We start from the raw sequence: 24,415 nt of genomic DNA, 5'->3' as shown, positions 1-24,415 counted from the left end.
TCCTTTTGATAAGGTTCTTGGACATTTAGTCACAGAAAATGCCACAGACAAAAAAGGCAGGTAACAAATCCTTTTTCATGCTATAATTATGGAGGAGAGAGAAAAAGTAGTTTAAAAATAGGTGAATTCCCTAATTGATTGAAAAACTACAGTAAAACCAAAGTAGACGGACTAATACAGCAACAACAATGGGAGGTCTTTCCTTTGCCCCATCCTACTCAATAGCTACAGGACCCCAATAAAGAGCAAAACAGTGAGAACCTTAGGGGAAAGAGGAGACAGCTGAATACGAAAGCATATTAACTCCCTCCCTTAAAGCAGCCTGAGATCTAAGTGGTTTGGGGTGGGGCTTGGAAGCTGGGCTTTCTGCTCATCCTCTGAATACTACAACTGCTCCACAAAATTGCCTACGAAACAAACAGTAACAGGTAAAGAGCACTGAGCACTCCATGAAATACGCACAAAGAACTTGGGGAAAGAAATGTGGGTCTGCTGTAGAACCCAGGCTGGTCCAACGCACTTCTGGCCATAGAACCCCCTTCTCATCCAGAAAACCCATATCCATACAGACCCAAGAAAGCTAAGGGAAAGAAGCACGCGGCCACAGGTGAGAGGAGGCGAGCTGCGAGCTGAGGCGCTAAGTGGGGAGGTCATCCAGGCGAGCTGTGGGGACCCAGTCCTGGGGTAAGGCTAACCCAAATCTGAGTAGTTCAGCCTGGTATCCAGCCAATAAAGAGCTGGACAGGGAACAATTCTGCACAATCGAGAGGGTAAACTCTAAAGCTGATTTTAGGGAACAGGCCTGGCCTCGTTTCAATAAGGCTGAGATGACTTTTACTAGTACTTTTCAGATTGCTCATGTCCCCATTATTTACTTTTACCCCCAACCTCATCACATATACAGAAGGTGCCCAAAAATGTAAGAAAGGAAAAATCTGTATTAAAATTGTAATACTCAATATATACCAATAACAGAAGATGAATACAAGTCATGTGTATGCATTTTGGGGGCACCCCAGGTATATATACATATTTGGCGATATAACGATTAAGAAACCTTGGTTCAGAGTCCAAAAGGAGAGAAGCTGGAGAAGAACTCACAGTTGATTTGGGGAAGAGGAACCAAGGCAGAATCTGAGCTGCTGGCCAAATCCATGGGGCCTATTTTATGTTTAAAGATAAACATAAAATAACAAATATATATGCAAAAGGAACTAACAACTTCATATTAAGGATTTAACTGATAAGAGGTTACTTAAACTAGAAGAATACATAAACTAGAAAAGCAGAGAATCAGGAGGACTATATTAGGTTGGCCCATATAATAGTGCCATTTTTTTTATAGGTCAAAAACAGTAGAAGACGAGCAGTTTTATAAGGTTCAAATGAGTAACTATTACAGTGTTTTGCACTGGAAAAGACTGCCTTATTTGGTGTACCAGCACTGGAGAGCAGTGCAAGAGAAGTTTTAGGCTCATTATGAAGGATGCCGCTGACAAACAGGGCCACGGACACAGGACCTGGAGGTGTGCAAACCCCCCTCTCAAGAGATTTCTGTATTGAGTGGTCTCTAAGATCCCTTCTGAAATATTCTTAAGTTCTTGCCCACTTAGTCTAAGCAAATTCTGGTGGGTTTGGTTCTGTCTGTAGTTAACAGTGGAGAAGACAGGAACCGTGTTTCTCTGAAAATAAGACCTAACCAGAAAATAAGTCCTAGCATGATTTTTCGGGAGGACATACCCTGAACATAAGCCCTAATGTGTCTTTTGGAGCAAACCGTAATATAAGACCTGGTCTTATTTTCGGGGAAACATGGTAGATGTGAAAGGAATGTATCCTTACAAGCGTAATTATAGACAAAATGGAACACTGAAGTAAGTGAAGGGGATATTTTATATATTCCTGCACATGTTTGAAATATCATGATGTTTAGGACCCAGACAAAGAAAAAAGCAAAAACATCTTCTGATTAATCAGTTGTTGCTTCTTTTTCTATTTTCCAGGTCAGGTTTTGCTACATTGTACTCTTAATGACTTACAAACCATACTAAAAATGTCTTGCTATTTTTATTACGTCAATTTTTCTATGTGTTTCTATCACAAATATTATTAGACCACGTTCACCTAGCATTTCTTCTCTGATGAAAACATACACCTCAGCTTACATGCAAGGCAGTGGCATTCCAAGGGGCAGGTGGAAGGAGTGGTCCACTGAGGGTGTAGGCAATAAGGGGGTACCTTGCAGAGAATTTAAGAACTGTAATAAACTGACTAAAAGTCAGCCTGCTTTTTATTATCACTTTGCACTGGCAATTGTAAACAAGTCCCACTCCTCCCTGCTAAGGCTGACGGCTCCCATCATAGCCACCTCCCTTGGTCCACCATTAGCACCAGTGTTCAGCATCATATGAAGTGTTTTACGGGGACTCTCTTTTAACCTTCATTTTACAGGCAGGAAAAGAGGCGCAGGAGACTGGGGTAAATGAGAGGATGGGGATTTATCCCAGTTCAGCTCAGCTGAGAGAGTCAACAGCTGAGTTTGAATGTCATCTTCCATTAGCCTACCTCCTACCTTTGCCAACAGTCAATCAACAACTGACTGCCTGTAGCTCAGAGAACACTTTTTACTTATTAATTCATTGCCCATTTCTTGACAGTTTCCCTAGAGAGAGAGGCAGGTTAACTCTGCCACCTCCCTGGCCACTGTGGCCTGAGGCAATGATCTCACAACAGATGGGTAAGAATCTACCGCATGAAAACCTTCTGGACTCCTTAGCATTCATTTTAATGGGCAAGGACAGCTATGTTTATGTACTGTCAACATCCCCATAACACAAATTTTTTCTTAATTGCTTTAATTTTAGATTATGCCTTTTACTGGAAGTCATCATATTGAGAGAATGCAGGATATAAATAAGTAAGAAGCAAGTGCATTTCTTCAATGGTTAATAATTTAACTGTGCAAACAACTCATTTCCTCTCCTCACTTTCTCCATCTATTAAGCAGAATGTTAAATTACAATCCCGAAAAGTTCAGTGAGGGTAGAAATTCTCTAATAATCTAAAATCTCTAGGCCATAAAACTACAAACAGAGGCCACTGCTGTTAGGACCTTGGAAACTACAGGGAAGACAGTCCCACTCATCCCTTCCCCCAACTGCTAATGGGGGAAAAGATAAGAGAAATAAAATTGCCTTCAAAAATATAAACTTTAAAATGAACAAACCCTAAATATGAGCAGAACTATGTCGTGACTTTAAAGATGCAAAAAGAGCTTCCAAGCCTGGCCTTCCAAAACACTGGCTGTATTAACACAGCTAAAGGAAGAAGGTGTCAGACAGCAAGGTGGTCAGCCAGCCATTGACACAGAGGGTAAGGCGAGTGTGGTAGGCAGAATTCTTATACCAACAGATACACCCTGTCTAATTCCCTCCTCTAGAATGTGGGCAGGACCTGGAACGTGATGGATTTCACTCCCGTGATTAGGTCACGTTATATGCCATGCCAAAGGTGGGGGGGAGGGCCTTATTGATGTCATTTAAGGTCCCAGTTCCATTGATTTTGAGCCCATCAAAAGGGAGATCCAGGTGGGCCTGACTTAATCAGATACCATGTTTCCCCAAAAATAAGACCTAGCCAGACAATCAGCTCTAATGCGTCTTTTAGAGCAAAAATTAATATAAGACCCGGTCTTATATAACATAAGACTGGGTATAATACAATACAATACAATATAATATAATATAATATAATATAATATAATATAATATAATACAATACAATATCGGGTCTTATATTAATTTTTGCTCCAAAAGACACATTAGAGCTGATTGTCCGGCTAGGTCTTATTTTCAGGGAAACACGGTAGATGCTTTTCAAAGGATCAGAGATTGGAAAGATGGGAAATGTACGAGAGGTTCTCAAACTGACCTGAAGATGCAAAAAGCTATTTGTGGAGAGGGCCATGGGGCAGACTGGCCTCTAGGAGCAGAGGGCCTCAGTCCTACAACCACAACAAACTGATCTCTGCCCGCAGCCAGTGAGCTTGGAAGAGGACCCCCAACCCTCAAAAGAGATCACAACCCCAGCTGACATCTTTATGTCAGCCTGGTGAGACCCTGAAGACCCAGCTAATCCAGCAGTCCCAGACTGGACGGCTGACCTACAGAGACTGCAAGATAATAAATGTATGTTGTTTTAAGCTGCTTAATTGTGGTGATTTGTAAACACAGCAATTGAAAACTAATACAGCGAGTCTCCCGATCAGCTGGCAGAGCCCATCTAAACACAGTCTACGACATGGAAGGCATTCCTGTTGTAAGACAGAAAACCTGTAAGCATCTAATCACTCTTTTGGTTAAGAGGCCATGCTCGCTAATAGAAGCTGGGCTTTCTACACAGGTTTGCCTTCAGGGAGGTAGTATACTGGCCACTCAAACTGATTGTCTCAGTCCCTGGGACACTTACTTCTTGGGCAAATAAACACAAACACAACATACAAACACACTGGCCCCTTGCCTTCACACATCAGTTTCTTTAGCTAGGCTAAGGTAAGTCTGTCCCTTCGAGAGCTCTGCCCTTGATATCCAGAGAAAATCAGGATAAAATCTGATGAAGCTAAGAAATCAGCCAGACCCTGGACTGTATTCGTCTTTGATTGCCACAAACATCACTTTACAAAAACATTCATTTATTAGCTCACAGTTCTGTAGGTCAGAAGTTCAGGCAGCTGTGACTGGCTTCTCTGTTTAAGGTCTCAGAGCCAAAAATCAAAGTGTCGGCCAGGCTGGGCTCTTATCTGGAGGTTCTTGAGAAGAATCTATTTCCAACCTCATTTATTTAGATTGTGGTAGAATTCAGTTCCTAGTGGCTGTAGAACTGAGTTCCCCATTTCTTTGCTGGCTGTCAGCTGGGAGCCACATTCGGCTTCTAGAAGCTACCCACATTCCTTGGCTCATGGTCCCCACCATCTTCGAAGCCAGCAATAATTCACTGAATTGCAGTCTACTCATTGCTTTAGTGGGCTCTTGTGATTAGATTAGCCCACCTGGAATATTCTCCCTTTTGCCATACAGGATAATAGCATGGGAGTGAGTGCTGTCTCAACACACTACATGGCCCACCCACACTCCAAGGGAAGGGATTCAACAAAGAGCAAGGCACATCGGGGGTCATTCTCAGAATGCTGCCCACCCCACAGGACCACGGCAAATCCAACAAGATAATGAATGCTACCCTTGGAGGGTTTCCTGAAAGAGCAGAACCAGCCAGCTTCCTACCCGAGACACCTCGTGTACCACAAGGACTGTCAAAGTTCCCGTTAGTCGTCAAGCAGTTAGGATAGGTCCCTATTTCTTTGCCATGTCCTTAGAGCTACATACTGTTAGTGTTTATTTCTTCTGAGCTGTAACCTTATCAATGTATTCTGAGCACACAGAAATTAAGTTTCATAAAAATTAAGCACAAAGAACAGACCAAATATTTACTGGACACCTACTTAGTCTGAGGCATGACGTTCAGCACTGGGAAAGATGGAAATGTACTCACGTCACCTCCTCTCAAAGGGACTGATAAATAATGCAAGTCAAAGAGAAGATAATATAAGATGAGTAATGATGCCACACTTAATACTAGTCAGAAGGCCAAGAATTAATAAAATATCCACAGCAAACTGCACAGCTTTTAATACAAGTCTCAGAGCCAGAGTATTCCTATAAATGTCACTGGTGAAAAGTAGATACGGAGACCTTTAAAATTTACCAATATGATTCTCAATTTAGGGGTTGAATGTGTATGTAATTTGTATGTGAGAACAAGAAAATATGTAAGATGAAATACACCCAAGTGGTTAGCTATGTGAATAGTGATTACAGGAGATTTTAATTGCATTTTTATTAATTTTTAAATTTTCTCATTGTTTTCCAATAAGCATGTGGCTCTTTTATAACCAGGAAAAAAATACACACACACACACGCACGCATTTATATTGAGCAAGTCATGATATTTGGTGCAACCAACCTTTCCTTTGAGCCAAAACCTGTCCTATGCACAGCCCCTTGCTCTGGTAAACACAGGCAGTACCGACATGGCACTGAGGCAACAAAACGGTTAACAGCAGGAACAAGAGAGGTGAAATAAGGGCCACAACAAACTGATGGCATGAGAGAACAGGACGGTGAGGATAGAGAAGCCGTGGGGGAGAGGAGGTGTGGAATGGAGAGTGAGGGCGACACAGATGAGAGCAGAGGGCGGAGGAAGCAAAGACAGAGAGACCCGAGGGGACAAAAGGTGAGCGGATTGGGGGGTGCGTGCATGAGGGGATGGGCGGGTGGGCAGGCAGACGGGCAGACGTCGGAATGGACGGACACTTGGACAGAGAGCCAGGGCTAGCATCCAGTTCTCCTAGGGCTCCTCCGAGAATTTTCCAGCCCCTTTTTAATAAATGATTTTTCATTCCTTTCAACCAAAATGAGCCCAAATAAAATGGCATTTAAAGACGTGACTTTCATAAGCCTAAACAGTAAAACAAAATACGTTTTTAAAGGTCTCCGGAAAAGATGATTTCTTAATTTAGATTTTTGGGGCTTTTTTTACTTCTTCAAATCTAGTTCCTCCCAAAAGCTGGTGGGAATCTGGGGCTCTCCCCACCCCCAGCACTCACAAACAGAACAATCCCAGCCAGAAAGGGATTTGCCTATTAGCAACGCTATCTTCACCAAGACAGCAGCCTTATTAAATTACAGCTGTTTGAACAAGGTCAAGCACTCAGAGTTTAATTCAAAGTGTTTCCAGGTATAATACTGTCAGGTCAACTTAAACAAGCCAACAGAGGCTTGGAGGCTGATTAAATATTAAAACAGAATCTTTCACATCTGTTTTTACCCAAGGATGAAATTACTGTACATCACTTCAACTAGCTCATTAATACACTATACACACATCTTGCCTCAAAGGTTACAGGAATATCAATGCTTCAGAGGCATGCAGTGAAACCTGCCCACACAGCCAGAAGTGAGGTCACTGAATATTTTACAGGACGTCAATATTTCTTTATAAAATGTGAGAGATAATCAGTTAGACATAGACACATTTTAAATTAAAGGGTGAAAACCTCCATGAAGTTGAGCCAGTTGCTTTTGATCTGAACCTTTTAATCATTCATTCAGTTGGCTTTGATAGGTAACTTGATAGCACACGTTAAGCAAAGATTTTGATTCAACAGTAATTATTTTATAAAATGGAGGGTTGTCACATCCCAATAGATGGCCACAGTGATTACACTTTTTCCTTACAAAAGCATAAACATAAAAGGTACATATCAATATTTCAAAGCGCACACACTTGGGACACTCAGAGTATACTTTCATGGTATATTGCGTCAAAGAGTAGCTGCAGATTTGGTACTTTAATAACTCCTATAATAGAGAATGACACCTGGAAAAAGAGTCTAGAATTATAGTATTTCTCCGTGTTTAACACCCTCATACCTGACCCCAGTGAACAATTTAAAAACTGTTTTGCAGGTATTATCTATATCGTAGACTGTGGTGACTATTATTTGCGGCTGTTATGCACATTTCTCCTTTTCCTCTGGTACAACACCCCCTTTCTTCTGGGGACCCCCACTTCCACTCCTGGTCCTGGAGAACATTCAGTAACAGTGCCCTTTCCCCCTGGGCACATGGGCACATCCTCCAAACCATATCCCCAGGCCTCTGGTGACAGTGGCTGGTTTAAGGGGTGGGCACATGCCTCCAGCAGGCTATTTCTACGTGCGTATTGAGAGAGAAAGAAGTTTCTCTCTCAATAAGAAAGAAGTTTCTCTCTCAATACGCACGTAGAAATAGCCTGCTGGAGTTGCTCGCCTGGCAGGATGCATGGGCAGCCATTTTCCCATTCCCAAGAAGAGAGACAACGTGGCAAACGAGCTCATACACAGAGGGAGCAGAGGCTCAAGATGCAGAGAAACAGCCCAGCAAGTGGAGCCAACCGAGCCTACTCCACCTCTTTTGAGTAGTATATCTCTCTAGATAATATTAACATTAATGTCAGATTTGTCTGTGGTTAGATATTAGCAGTAAGATAACAGAAGGTGCAGCTAAACTCACAATGTCCTCTAAGGATCCTGCTGATCTCTCTTTTCTGAAGTTCTACAAAATTTCAACATCTACAACATTACCTGGAGATTTTATCTTCCACTGCTTTCTTACTGTTTCATATGAGTAACTGATTCAAAGTTTTAAATTTCTTGTTGCTATATGTTAAAAAGAATATAAAGGTTGCTTAAATCTAAGACATTTTAAATTAGTTTAATATACTCGCACCCTAGAGTAAGGATGATAAATTCCAGCCATGCACTATTTCAGCACAAAGAACGCAGCTGGTACAAACGTGTCACTTGTTTCATTGCAGTACTGCCCTACCTCATACACTCAGCTTTATTTTCAAGAGAAGAGATGACCACTCACTTACTAAGGACTAGAGGTCAATTTCATTCCCAAAGAAGAGTGGTTACCATGCATAGACCTGAGCAATAAAACCTTCACAATCAAATGTATACGCTTCAGACTAAGGAAAAATTACTCAAGAACTTTTTGTTGGATTACGGAGTTAGTTAGGATCCATTTAGAATGGTGATATAGTACCAAATTTTTCATAGAAATACCAGTTGCTTCCATAAATATGTGAAAACATTGTCTTTCTTTGGATTAACTGACTGTAAAAGAATGATTTCAGAGATGAAAAAAATAAAATCAAAGGTTCATTTTTTCCCCAAAGATGAATTATATTGGAAAATGAAGGTGACTGTAAGAATATAACTGTTTTCTGCTTCTCTTTTCTGCCATAGTATAGTGTTAAGTAGCATTTCAGTGGGAAAGCCAAGGGACATGGAACCAGAAGACCCAAGCTGGAACTCTTGCTCTGTCACTGACTGGCCATGTGATGATAAAAGAGACAAGGGACAAAAGTTCCCTTGAACCTGTTTTCTTAGCTACAAGAGAGTAATGCCTGCTTTACCCACCATATGCGTGGGTAGTGAAGACCCACTGAGATGAAGTTCAATACAAAGCATCATCTGAAAGCAATACACAAATATACAAGCTGCTATCTAGAGAAAATAAATTCGTTAATATCATGTACTTTGTACAAACATGATCTTAATCTTCTTCCAATTTTATAAATGCAGAAAAAAAAAGCTCAAAGGGGTTAATCCTAACTGGCACAGTCACAGAGCGGGTATAAAAGGTCAGTCCGCAGCCCACGTATTCCCATCACAACCCCGCCTCCGGTGCCTGAAGAACAAGGAAGCTACACAACCTGACTCATGAGGATCCAAATTCTAGGTGGCTTTGCCTTTCTTTAAAATGCATTTCACATTTGTTTGAGAAGATAAACATTCTATAATAAGCACTTAAGAGTTGTTCTTTTTTTACCCAACAAACGAATAGATTTATTATTGACAAAGAGAAAGTCCAGCAAATATACATAAGGGGCTATTGTGTTTTGTCGAGCAAAATAATTTAAAAGTGTCTGTCTGTCTGCTACGTTTGGTATGGTTAAAATCCTAATTTAATGTGGCAAAAATATCTGCAACTGAATTACAGTGCATTTCCTATGGAGTTTTCAAGTTCTAAGAAACAAACTAGATCCCCAAAATAGCCCCCCAATTTTCAATTTTCAGTGTCAACACAGCAACACAGATCCCTGCTTATAGGTTCATAGTGTTCACTTACTACTGAATTAAACCATGATGAATACATGTAAATTTTTAATAGGATTTTTTAGAGAAAAGCTAAAACTTCCTGACTTGTAATTTAAATCATGATGCAAGCTAAAATCACTTAAAAATCAAGTCCGTCTTGGATGAAGATCACTGCTAAGACACAAAATACATGCTAAGCCTCATCCTTCACATTCTGTGGGATGCAGGTAATGTGCCTTACTATGAGCTAAGAGAAAGAAGAAAGTCTGTAGGTCGTCATGACTTACTAGATTTCCCCTGCCCGCGAGGCTTAATGTAAGTAAAGGTAATTAATTAGCCTAATGGAAGGAACTAAGGGATCAGAGGCAAGCCTGTGGGCCACCACAGTGCGGAGGGAGCTACAACACAGTGGCTAGCAGCCGCGGCCACCACTGTAGGTGCACTGCTCCAGGTACACCTGGTCAGGTTCCATCCGGGACAGACATTCCGTGTCATGTTGGGGTGAGGAGTAGGGGAGGAGGAAGGAAAGGCTCACTGGGGTGCCTGCCAGGGTGTGTATCTGTGTCTGGGCTTGTTTCAAGGGTGGAGAAGGATGCAGTAGAACCAGAAGGTTAGGCTGCAGGATTATAATAAAAGCATTTGAATACTTATGGAAAAAGGCTTTTGAAATCTTAAACCATTAAATTTAACCACCAGTAGTTAATAAAATGCAAAGCAATTTGTTTAACAGAAAATAGAATTCCAATACTGCACAGCCTTACACTACATACAAATTCACACTTGAACAATATAATTAAGTAGCATCAACTATACTAAATGTAAAGTCAATAAATTCTTTTTTGATTGTTGAGCCCCACCACCACCACCAAGGAAAAGACTATAAGGAATTTAACAGGAGGAAATTAATCATCATAATACTTTGGTTCAATACTGATCTACAGTGAAATAATGTGGGCATTAGTACAGTTTACTTGAAACAAGATTTAAAGCAGCACATTTAAAAGAAGCAGAATTCATTAAGCAACCTCTCAAAAGGATCATTTCCTCTAATTATTGCTTTTATAACAGAAGACAAAGGCAACCCAATGTAAGTTCATAAAATATACAATTAGCTGCAAAAATCTTACCAAATAGAATTAAAGAGAAGGATATTTAGAAGCACAAATTGTAAAAAGTTCTGTTATTTCTAAAAAGGCATTTGCTCTTTCTTTCTACATGTAATTATTTAAAGTAGACAAATGCTCTGGGCCTGATGTTGTGGTAAGTCCACAGGAATAAAGGAATAAAAAGATAAGGTCGAGCTGGGTGCTCCCGAAGCTTAGCGCTGGGGCGGAGGGAAGGAGGGTTATAAAACTCCTCACAGTACCTCCAAGACCAAGTGCTCTAACCTGGTCCGGAGGAGAGAAGCTACGGGAGAAGGAAGCTGCTAGCTGACTGGTTGGACTGGAAAATCTTCACATCTGAACTGAGTCTTAAAGGAGAAGAAGGGGAATGAGCCAGAAAAACAAGGTAAAGCAAGAGGGAAAGTAAGGGATTCCATATTCCATGCAAAAACAATCATGTGTGAGAAAGGGCACAAAAGGACGAAACCAAACAGTTTTAGAGAATCTTTGTACAGAGAAGAAGTGGGGGAGGGCAAGAAGGCATGATGATGGGGTACATGAAGCTGGAAAGGCTGATGGGCAAGATTAAGGAAGGCGAACATTTCAAATTATGGAATTAATTCAAGTTGCATGTCTTACACACCAGGGCCTATTGGGAAGGTACTGTAAACCTGATCAAGTCTGTCATATCATGTCCTAAGCCTTCCAGTATTCCAAAGTACTTAATAACTATAATTCATGTTTTAATGGCAAAAAAAAAATGATAAAATGACAGAGTGAAAAGACGACCTATGAAGGGGAGAAAATATTTTCAAACCATGTATCTGATAAGGGGTTAATAAATAACCAGAACATATAAAGAATTACTATAACTCAACAACAAAAAATCCAATTAAAAGGTGGGCAAAGGACTTGAATAGACGTTTCTTCAAAGATATGCACATGGCCAACAAGCACGTGAAAAGATGCTCAACATCACTAATCCTAAGATAAATGCACATCAAAACCACAATGAGAAATCACCCAGCGGGATGGCCCCTACCCAAAAAACAGAACAGAACAAATATTGGTAGGGATGTGGAGAAATCAGAACCCTTGTACACTATTGGTGGAAATGTAAAATGGTGTAGCCATTATGGAAAACAGGATGGAGGTTCCCCCAAAAATTAAAAATAGAATTGCCATATGACCCAGCAATTCTACTTCCCGGGATATATCTAAAAGAACTGAAAGCAGATCTCAAAAGGGATATTTACACCCTCTTGTTCATTGCAGCATTAGTCACAATAGCCAAGATGTGTCCACTGATGGACGAATGAGTAAAGAGAATGTGGTAAATGCATACAATGGAATTTTATTTAGCCTTGAAAAAAGAAGGAATCCTGTCATATGGTACCATATGGATAAGTCTTGTGGACATTGGGTAAGTGAAATAAGCCAGTCACAAAAAGACAAATACGGCATGATTCCACTTATATGAGTTATCTAAAGTAATCAAATGCTTAGAAACAGAAAGTACAATGGTGGCTGCCAAGTGTTTGGGGGATGGGGAAACGGAGATGGGATAACAAGATACACAGTTAATATTACTGTACTATACACTTGAAAATGGATTGTGCTATGTACTTTACACTTTCAAAATGGTGAAGGTGGTAAATTTCATTTTTCACCACAATAAAATAAACAAATAAACCACCACCAACAAAAACCAAAATTACAATTAAAGGTTGCAAAGTGTCAGGCTAAATCATAAGGGGTCCCTGATGCCACTACAGACACGTTATTAGCTATGTACTGAGTTAGCACATTTACAGTGTTCAGCTTACAGTGAAACTTCAGCTTTCTGAGATGACACTGTAATTGCTGGCACGTTGTATACTTGAAATCTCCAGGGCACAAAAATAAGTGAAACTGCACTTGACTATAAAAACCCAGCTCTGGTCTGCTGGTGCTGAGACTGGACTGTACCATCACAGGATTTCTCAAGGCTCAGTAACTTGAACTACTGATATGTATGTAGCTCGAGCTTAAAAAAGAAATCATTATCTTAAATAAACAAAGCCAAACTTTCAGGTATTAGAAAGTCAAAACCAAAACTAAGGTCATACAATGTGAAAGTGACGCCCTGAGGCCAGCAGTGAGGAAACATTTGTTGTGGGGCTAGAGAGTGAAAACAGGCAAATGTGAGGAAAAGGACGCAGACAAATCTATCCACTGGTCTGTGGTTCTCTGGTCTGTAAAACATCGGCCAACTGCAGGCATCCAGATGCTCGGTCTCTGTAGTGGGGACCTCTGGGCCCTCTGGCTCATCTCTCACAGCCCCCCTCAGCTCCTGCCAGTTTGTTGTTCACCCACAGCCTCTTCAGGGGCAGTCCTACACCTCACTGCCAGTCTGTGTAGGCAGGGAAGGTCTTTCAAGATGACTCACGGCTGCGGCCCTCCAAACAGACCTGCTGGCCGGCAGGAAATGTCAAGCATTTGCTGCCCCCTCTCCACACCACGCTCCACCCCCAGCTCCAGCCCCACAACTGTTCTCAGGTGAGAGAAAGACACCAGTCTCTGTGTTAACAGACATCTCCAAACTCCAGGACAGACACACCACACACTCTCCAAAACTCTTTCCCGGGATTCCATTCTAATCCCACAGTAGCACCTGGCTGGGACTGCTGTTCAAAAAGATGTCATTCTCCTCTCTTGCAATCAATCCCAATCTCTGTGTTAGTCTCTTAGAGCTTATCTAAACTGATTGGGGGGAGGAGAGAGAGCAGGAACTCCCACTTCCCCACGGGAAGAACACTCTCTACTCTATGAGTTCCTTGCATGGAATCCATTTCTAGTTTTCCTGACACCGCTTAGTTATAGAGTGGAAGGTGTAATAGCTGCGAGACCCATTTGGCCACCTCTTGACAAGCCCTGCAATGGATGCTTCTAGATAGAATCTCTCTTCAGACTGTGTGGGTACTTACTAGCTATTGGCTACAGCTTTGGGACCTTGGTCAAAATTTTAGACGACAGGAAAATTCCCATTTAACCTGTTGTATATATTTGCATGGTAAGAGGATAGAAAAGTAGTAAGGACTTTAACATAAGACTGGGTCTTATATTAATTTTTGCTCCAAAAGACGCATTAGAGCTGATTGTCCGGCTAGGACTTATTTTCGGGGAAACACGGTAGCTTGAAGTGTCTGTCATGCAAAACTTAAAGTTCTGATTAGGCACACAGGAGGCAAAAGGTCGTTAGAGGGATCGGGGCGAAAAGTACAAAAGTAAAGACTAAGCTCATCTGTATTCACAGTGGTGTGTGTGTGCAACTAGCACTATCCAGGAAGGAAATCTTGGTAATTTTAGTAACTCTACTGCCACTACTAATTGTCCCTGCGTTTAACAGTCTCTTCAGATTCAAATTCCAGGGTGAAGGCACTCAGCAGGCCGGGCTAAGTAGTCAGCCCACCCCTGCACCTCCTCGGAAGCGAGAGCAGGAAATGCGCCTTTGACCTGCACCAGCTTCTGAGCAGAAGGTAGACTCCACCTCGGCCCAGCAGTGGGCAACCTACAGCGGACAGCGAATGTCCATTACAAACATTCCCTATCACCTTCCTTAAAGAACTCAAATATAAGTCAAAACAACACTGGCAAAGATGAACAATGTTATTTCTGCCAGTCCACATTCCATGCCAGTATCATCCCTATTAAAAAATAATTTATAAAAGCATATCACCACTACGATCTGCCGTCATCAGTCAGAGTCAACCAAAAAAATGAAAGCTCCCAGAAGGGCTAAAATCATTAAAGCGAGGCTGATGACAAAGATACCAGGAGATTATTTAATTTTTTATGTCAAATCATGTTAATTGTCATGTTTAAATTTGTAAATTGTTGCTTGTTAAAAAATCCATTTATTAAAATAATAAATAATACATGTTGTGATCTATTAGTGAAATTATTTTTTAAAACACCACAGACACAGATGAATAACCATTTCAGTGCAACTCCTTGTACCATTTAGGGATAAACAAGAAGATCTAATGAGCTACATCAGCACCGAAAAGGCAAGAATCGCTACCACATTTCCCTATCCCAAAATGACCTTCCACATTTCAAATTCCTAAGGTCAGCTCAGCTCAGGAAGGCACCTGGGGAGCCAAAACCAGAATCCAGAAAGTTGAGTGGAGGCTTCCTGCCAAAGGCAGCAGTCAAACAGCAGCACCAGCTAACATGAGGCTGAGCTGGCAATGGAGAGGTGGCCGGGTTTAAAAGCAAGGCTGTAAGGAACTGCCAGGACAAGAGAAGCTGTTCCAAATCTACTGTAACGAACGTAACAAGGATCACAGCTTTCCCCAAACAATGTTCACCTATTTTCATCTCCCACTAATCTTACTCAGTAAATCTTTGGTGTTCAATTTCATCTCTTCATACAGGGCTCAGTTCTTTACCTTCATTGAACAGGGATAAATGCTAGGAGCTGCTATGATCTCCTTTGAAAGAGAAGTGGTTATTTGCCAATGCTGGCAGGCAGATAGTAAAAAAACTAAGCTTGTAGCAGAAATATAATTTTGAAACGCAAACATTTGTATCACCAAAACAAAACCCCACAATCCTGTGCTCTACATACTTTTAACACAAGATTTGAATATATATCATAAATCCCTTAGAAAATAAACTTGAAGTGGCCAAAATTAAAAAAAAAAAAAAAGAAAAACTACCAATGATGGTACAAAAATGCTTGGTAACTATACGATTAAACGTAAAACATGAGCCTTACTGAATCAAGGTCAAACTCCTAACCTTGACATTCTCAGCTCTTTGTGGTCAGGCCATAAGCCAACTTTGAAAATTGTACTTCCTAGTGCTTCTCTTTTCATACCTGTTCTACATATCTGTTCACATGCCTGTACTGCTCGCAGTTCCTCATATTCTCTTTGTGCCTCTGTTCACAGTGGCGAGCCCTCCTTCCTTTCCTTCCGCAACCCTCCTTTACAATCACAAGTCCAAATTCTACCACCCCGAATGACATCTTGGCCAAGAAGTCTTCCTGGATTTCCCAGGGACTGCTGCCTCCGGCTCCCACAGACCTAGCTGCCCTCTTACAATAAGCTGCACTTTGTATCTGTGTAATAGTCATCTCGAGTTTATAGTGTCCCTCTCCGGGTGACCTTCACAGTGCACTCTTACTGATGGAGACATACCCACACTGGGCCCTGGTCAGGCTTCCAGAGCACAGCAGACCCAGTCTCCAATCTGGAGTAGATCACCTGCTACCTGCCTTGTTACACCCTCTAGGATTTAAAAGGCCGTTTACTCCTTTGGCTCTTCCCCATTAGTGCTTAGTTCTCTAACCAGACAATGCATTTTCCCTTTAATGGCATTTGGTAATGCTCCTTGGTTGGACCTGTTTTCGGCCTCACCATAAAATTCCCTTATCCAAACAGTCAGTAGGAGGGACACACCAGACCGGGCTTGCCCCAGGAAACCCCGCAGTTGGTGGAAGGGTAACCCTGCAGTAATTACCCCAGGCTGACCTGGTGCCACTTTGCAGGCTGAGACCTTCAACCCCTTCGCACAAACAGTAAAGGTTACAATGGAGCGACTGGCCCTGGGCTCTAGAGTCCTGCTCTTCCTTCCTTTTCTTGGACCTCAGCAGTCAATTCTCTCCCACTGAACTTTCACAGCTACGTAACTTCTTCATGGAGCTGAACAATCTGTCAGGCATCCAGGCCTTAAAGTTCTAAGACAAAGCTGCATATCAAGTATATTGGCAGAGGTAGAGAAAGGGCTCAGATGACACAGGTGTCCAGACAACTGTCTCCAGACACATATATAGAATTTTTCATTACACAGAAATGAATACAATTTCATTGTTAAAATTCAAATAAGATGATACAGATGAAGTCAAGTCTCTACTTTCACCTCCTCAATCCCATCCCATTCTTAGAGTCCTTTATCAATGCATTTACATATCATCATTCATGAAACCTAAGATCTCATCATTTACAACATGCATCATGCTTTACCAAAAAAGAAGTTTATTGACCTACGCCACGGACTGTTAAATACACTGACTTCAGAAATGTTAAAATGTGAAAAACCTGTTTTAGAATCCATGAAATACCATGTATCTAGAGTGGAAATGAATTTATTATAGATTTCATGTGAACAATACATATAGAACCTATAAAATGCAATACATGTAAAAAGAAATACATCTATTTTGAGGAGTTTCTTTTTTTTACACAAATGTGGCAATTTTGTAATTTTTTTTTCTCACTAGAAAGGTATCTGGGCGAGTTTGCCACATCAGTTGCATATAGCTCTACCACGCTCTTTCCAGGTCCTGCACAATAGTGCAGAGGCTGGTCGTACCACTGTGCATTCAGTTATCCCACTATTTCACCATTACTAACAATAATGGAATAAGCGTGTGCCCATGTGTATTTTGCCAGTCACAAAATAACTTAGTTGAAGGTATGTGACTTTATTCTCATAGATATTGCCAAACTACTCTCCAAAGGGGTACGAACAATTTATACATTCACTGTATGTCAGGTATACGCATTTTTCCTGTTGCCAAAACAGAATATTATTTATTAATCTTTTTAATTTCTGCCAATCTAATGGGAGAAAATCATATCTGATTGTTTTGCAGAAGGTTCCTTATGTTCTCTATATTTATCCTTTGTCTATTACACATGGCCTATTTTCTCCTAGTCTCCTGTTTGTCTTTTAATTATATTTGCAGTTTTATCTTTGGTGACACAGACATTTCAAATCTTTTAAAAGTCAAATTTACTCATCATTTCCCATCTGTACCCACGATCACTCACATATCGGTAATATTTTCTTTTAATAGGTGACTCATTCTTTGCAAACTCCACGGGGTCCTGGCCTGGCAGCGCTTGGAGGAACATGGGATATACTCCCACATATCACACACTGGAGAATTTCCACACAGCCCACCTCTGAAAAGAGCAGGTGCCAGTCAGTGCTCTGCCAGCCGATGGGCACTATTTCAGCAAAGACGAGCCAATTCCCTTCCTTACTGTCTGAGGCAAAGCTTAACCCATTCCAGGCTATGAGTGCCAACCTGGTCAGCCTGACATCGTGGCCCAAGGCCAAAGACCAAGGACCAGGCACATAGAGAAGCAAGCATCTGACTATCCATGGCCGGGCTCCTGAGCCAGGAGTGTCTGGACACCTTGTGTGAAGATGACCAACCCACCTCCCGCCTCCCTCAGTCTCAGATGGAACAGACTGCCTGGGGAACTGCATCGCTGACCTGGCAAAAACAAACCCTCGAGCACTAGGTAACTCTGGTGACTAGATCCTGATAGGCCCTGCTGCCAAGACCCAGGCCATGTGACACAGTCCCCTGTCCCCAGGCTGGCTGTCCTCCCCCCACACCTGCACCATGAGATCAGATCATGAATTCCTCTGTGTCCAGCTCCCCCGTGGACACAGTCTCTCTGTCTCTTACTCTGTCACCTAGGGCTTCCTGCCTGTACGCTTCACCCCTCAGGCCCTCATGACTCACCCAACTGCCAGAAAGAGGGCCCAGGACAGTTAGGTTCCGAGTTCCCTGACTCCACGCGGCACGAAGTGAGCTCTGCTTAGTGGCTCGGTGGGCAGGCATGGGGTGGAGAGGGGTCAGAGAATGGGAGCAACATATGCTCCTTTGGTGTTGGTTCCTGATTTACTTAGCAAAAAACACAGAAGTTAGTGGGCAAGGAAGGTGGTTGTACGAGTAGCAGCAAAGGCAGCCTCGTTTTCTGTGGCTTTTCCTTTGCCTCTGGGTTTCCAATCAACAGCACAGTCAAGTGAACTCAGGTGGAGTCTTGCCAGTTTGAAAAAAAAGCAAATTCTTGCTGTGACTTCTTAAAACCTGGCTTACCTAACAATCTCTGTTAAAGAGGATTATTTATATACATTAGACATTCCTGGTTGTTGAGCCAAATTCAGCATTGTCAAGAATTCCCCCTCACCTAGGTGAGGGGGAGTGTATGTGGGGAAGGGTCCATGTCCAGGGTCTCTGCCTCCAGCTTTCCCAAGTCTTGGGAAAGTCCATGTCCCAGAAGTGGCGAAGACCTGAGAGCCTGCTCAAACACATCTGGAATTCAGCAGAACTTCTTGTAGCGCACACCTGGGGAAATCCCAATCCCACCTCTACCTTCTCTCACCCAAAATTAATCTTGCATGTCAGAGTTGATATGCAACTTTATGTTCCCGGATGTCAACAGTTCCTCCTCATGCTGTAACAGCCCCAGCCATCCTCCAAAGCACTGAAGCCAAATCTTGATATTAACAGCCTAAGGATAATACCATACTTGGCATTCTGTGCTCTAGAAGGTACCCCGGTACCCCCATTGGATGGAGTTTGCCCCTTGGCCTATCGAAGCCTCCCAAGGAAGACTCAAGTATAACAGAAAGCTCCTTGAGGGGCGACCTGCGTTCCATTTACCTCTGGTCTCCACATTTAGTTCTTTATACACAGGAAATATTTTCTAAATATTTGTTCAATTAATTATAATGGAATTATTTTTTAAATGAATGCTTGCCTTCTCAAAGAAGTTCATTTCTAATATATTTCAGTCTGACAAACTTACATCTTTTTTAAAGAAGTCTCTCTCTATGACTAATAGCAATACTATCCATTATCTACTTCAACTTTAACCAGCCTCAACTTCCCAACCAAAAACAAGGAACCTTGAGAGCCCAGGATGCCATTATACTAAATGGAGATTTTCTACACGCTCGAGGACGGTGCTATCCAATATAGTAACCACTAACCATATGTGACTAAATTTTAACTTTAAAGAAAATTTAAAATTTAATTCCTTGGTCTCACCAGCCACATTTAAGTACTCAACAGCCACATGTGGCTGCCATATTGGACAATATAGATATGAAACATTTCCATCATTCTTTTGGTCAGCTCTGCTCGAGATGTGTTCTGAATCTTGAAAACCCCCAAAATTCTTCGCCTACCGCCAATAAGTATCAGATCATCAAAGTGTCATAATTAAATTTAAAAATACACTGCTCCTTTAATTAAAACAACAAAAGGAAACACTCTTGCAGATGAGTAGAGCTTTTATAATAGATTGGTCTCATCACAATGAAAAATTTAAATGCAGCATAGTTCTCATCTATCTGTGATGGCCAAAACTAATATGCTATGCAGATGGCAGTGCATACTTCGAGCCGCATGAATCCTCTCTCTGGACAAATAAAATTTCCGGTTAATTGTCATGTAGGGAACTAATTTTTATATAACCCTTAAGTAGACTGTGCAAACATCTAGCAAATTTTCAACGCAGGGATTTCTAAGTCGTCTAAGAGTTCAGAATTTGAAGCTAGGAGAAAAGCTACAATGAATATGTTAAGTGTGTATGTTAGAACAAAGGAAGCCTCTATGTGGGGCACCTCCCCCTCCCCCTCCCCACTAAATGCCAACATTCCTTAACAGATAAAATACACACATAAGGAGTCAGAGAAAAGGGATCCTCTATTTTCATTGCAGACGTCTAGGGACATTGAGACTTCAGGGGGGAAGTCCCAGGCACAAAGTTACAGCACTGCAATAGAAAAGCTTTCCCCCCCACAGCGAAGCAATGAGAGGGATAATAAGTGCACAATGAAAAACCAATCAAAAACCCAGGTGCATAATGATGGACAGAAAGACAAAGAAGCCTGGAGGTAAAAGACAAAGATAACAACTTACCCAAGAGTGTCAAGGTATAAAGTCGTGCATTAGAGTCTGAATTTTACACATTTTGGGTGTTTGTGATGTGCTTTTCTCATGGGGTTGCCCACCACACTGTCTAATAAATCGAGCTTTAATGACCCCCAGTCATTCAGCAGATGTACTGAGATGTACTCTACCTAAATCAGGTCTACATTCAAGCAGGTCACAGACAACTCGACTTTGTTTAGGCTGTTTTTCTGCTGGATCCTAAGGCCTAAGACATCCTACTAATAAAAAGAAAGGTCACAGAAAACACATCCCCAAATACTGCCAGAAGGGCGGTTGGAGACATGAGGGACAGCCGAGAATTGGGAGTTTGGGGACGTGACCCTTTTCCCCCCACAGCACCTCACAGCCCTAACACAGTGACTGTCCTTTTCTACCCGACTCCATGTCCTTGAAGAGCTATTCATCATCATGGAATCATCATGGTACTTTCTCCTTTGGAACATACATGTTCTGTGGCAGGATAGGAAATTCTTAAGCCACAGTGGGTAGAACCATATTGGGCTCACGTGCTGACCTTGACTTTACTGGAACATTTTAAGTGGTAAAAATTTCATCAAGGTGAGAGAGGAACAAATGAGAAAACTTTCCTTCCATTTTATACATCCAATATTTCAGTTCCATTGCCAACAGTTTGTAATCTTTTTATAAACTCTCAGGAACTCCAAAGAGAACAGTACATGAGTCACTCTCCCAATAGCATTTAAATGATGAGGAATACATTACCATATGCACACGATCATTGAAATTTTTATTTAGCTGTTTTTCATAAAGAAAATCCATCTGATCATCAAGTGTATATTATAAGCATGTTACAGGTTCTGGTACAGAATTCTTAAAATTCGGAAGAAAGTATGTGGACCAAAAAAGCATTAACATGTCAACCCTCAGAAAAGAGACTTAAAAAGGTTTAAAAATAAAATGTTTTAACTAGAATTTATCAGACTTACTAAAAAACTTCTTTACTGGGACATTAGGGAAGAAATTAACTTTTTAAACAAAAATAATTTTTAAAAGTAAGCAATCTTACAAAATGTTTATCTAACAGAATCCAGGCATGCTGGCTACAGCAACTCTATTGACATACCTAAAAAAACCACAAATTACTATGAAATAGGTCTGGAAACATGTGGCCCATGTAGAAAAATCTTTAACAAAGAAAGGTTTCTTTCTAAATTACATGACTATTCACAAAGTGGAACAACAACTTTTATATAGATGCCCAGCATTAATTTCATATTCAGGAATATCTTTGCTAATAAGAGAATATGTCCAAATATCACACTTATTGTTTTTTACAAAATTTAATTGTCAGAAGCTAGTATTGAGAGGTACAGGGAAAGTTCCAGGGTGTCATCCGCTAAGAGGATGGCTGCAGAATGAAATTATCATTAAATATTAACTACAAGTCAAACATGTAAAGAAAATATAAAATATGCATCAGACAGTTTTAGGATGAGGTTAAGGAAATGAGGCAGCAAGCCAGATTAATTTAATAGTAGAGGAGAAATAAGAGGAATCTCTGTTCAAACAGGGAAGGGCAGACAGAAGAGGAAACCCTGACCAGGGGCAGAGGTCCAGGCTGGACGTGAAGAGGAGCAAAGGAGCCTGACTCCTGCGGCCCCAGCAGACATCCAGCCCAGGTCTCAGCCTCGGGCAAAGTAGGGGGGCGGGGGGCAGAAGGTTCCCTCTGCCCCTACTCTCTCATCCCATGTCACCACCAAGGGTCTATGGACATTGAGTCCGCTCCCCGGGTCATCCTCACAGCAGGAGGCCTGGTGTGGCAGGAGGGCGTCTGGTGTCTAAAAGTCCACCCCACCTGTGTGCTGCCTGGTGTAAGCCAGCAACAGAGGGATTAACATTTAAGTTCTGCCTGGGATAACATACAATTGTGTTCAGTATAATCAGTTAATTAGTCAAGTCTCATGAATGATATCAGATTCGTGTGTTTTAGCAGAAAGAAAGAAGGCTGTGGTGTTTGAAGCTGCCCAGAGGCAAAGGCAGGCGGCTGAGGCAGTGGAAAGGCCACTGTGAGGTGTGCGCTATCGGCCAGCACCTCACTTTTTACTGGTTCAGCTCAGTGAAGCCTCACAATAACCCTCTGGCTGAAGTGGAGAGCTCAAGGGAGGGCTACTCTGAGGCATAACCATCCCAAATTTGGGGAAACTAATGCTGTCTAGTGAGAGTCAAAGTATAAAATAGGTGATATCGGAGATACATAGTCTCCTTAAAAAGTCTAAGATTTGCCTGATGACCCAGCAATTCTACCACCAGGTATATTCTTGGAGAATGTAGGGATATGCCAAGAGATTTGAAAACATGCATCTGCCCAAAAACTTGTACATACATGTTCATAGCAGCATTCTCAAAATAGTCAGAAAGAAGAAACAAACTTAATGTCCACCAGCTTATGAATGGATCCATCCACCCATGAATGGGCAACAAAATATGGTAGATCTATAAACTGGAACATTATTTGGCAAGTTAAAAAAGATGAAGTATTGAGGGGGTAGCCAGATGGCTCAGTTGGTTAGAGCGCAAGCTCTGAACAACAGAGTTGCCGTTTCGATTTCCGCATGGGCCAGTGAGCTGCGCCCTCCACAACTAAGTTGAAGACAACGAGCTGCCGCTGAGCTTCCAGAGGGGCAGCCGGATGGCTCAGTTGGTTAGAGCACGAGCTCTTAACCACAAGGTTGCCGGTTCAATTCCCGCATGGGATGGTGGGCTGCCCCCCCTGCAACTAAAAATTGAAAAAGGCAACTGGACTTGGAGCTGAGCTGCACCCTCCACAACTAGATTGAAGGACAATGACTTGGAACTGATGGGCCCTGGAGAAACACACTGTTCCCCAATATGCTCCAATAAAAATAAAAAAAATAAAAAATGAAGTATTGATAATACTATAACTTGAATGAATTCAAAAACATTATCCTAAGTGAAAGAAGCCAGGCACACAAAAAGGCCATATACTATATGATACCATTTAGATGAAATATCCAGAATAGACAAATCCATAGAAACAGAAAGTGGACTGGTGGTTGCTAGTCCACTGAGGGAATCAGGGAATAGGCAGTGAGTGCTAAGGGGGATAGGATTACATTTTGGGGTAATGAAAATGTTCTGGAATTAGGTCGTGGTGAAGGTTCCATGACTGTGTGAATATACTAAAATAAAAACCACTGAATGTACACTTTAGAAAAGGATGAATTTTATATGTAAATTACACCTCAATTTAAAAAAATTTTGCCTGAAGACAGTAACATATCCAAAGACTATCCATTAGAAGGGGAGACTTGTCAGCAACTGAAGCTCAAAAGGGGGGAGAAACAAAAATGGCACCGTCTAGAGGAGAGGCTTCGCTGGCAAAGGGACTGGGAACACTGAGCTCAGTCCCACTGGAAAGTTCTCTGAGCAGCATTAGCACTACAGGCGGCTGTGGACAGAGCCCCCTAAAGCTGGGTAACGCTGCAGCCTGAAGACCCCTTGTCAAAACCTCCCATGCACCACGCAGCTCAGGGCAGTTCTGCTTCTAGGACACGCCACTGATGCAGCATCACTTGTTTCTCATTGTAAATCATTCAATTATTGTTTAACGGTTTAATGATTATTTTGTATCACTTATAAATTACTATTCAATTATTAAATTACTATTAAAATTAAATTATTAAGCCGCCTTTCTTTCTTTATAAGCCCGTTCAAGGTGGCTGCATCCCACTCACTTCCATATTTTCAGACCAAAGAGAACATGGCAAGTTCAGGGTGACAACCATCCTGGTTTTCCCAACACTGTCCCGGTTACAGTACTGAAAGCCCTGCGTCCTGGGAAATCTCTCCATCTCAGGCAAACCAGGACAGGTGGTCAC

The 24,415-nt window shown here is 41.7% G+C and overlaps 1 protein-coding gene across 10 annotated transcripts in view; it reads right to left on the bottom strand.

The window, feature by feature from the left end:
• The window catches only part of KAT6B (lysine acetyltransferase 6B), a 176,109-nt gene that overhangs the window by 106,940 nt on the left and 44,754 nt on the right, over nt 1-24,415 (bottom strand). The window lies entirely within an intron of this gene.

The sequence above is a fragment of the Rhinolophus sinicus genome, chromosome 15 (assembly GCF_057876585.1).
Source record: "Rhinolophus sinicus isolate RSI-liver-muscle chromosome 15, RSI-T2T, whole genome shotgun sequence".
Classification (NCBI taxonomy): Eukaryota; Metazoa; Chordata; class Mammalia; order Chiroptera; family Rhinolophidae; genus Rhinolophus; species Rhinolophus sinicus.
This window is presented reverse-complemented; position numbering and strand designations above follow the sequence as displayed.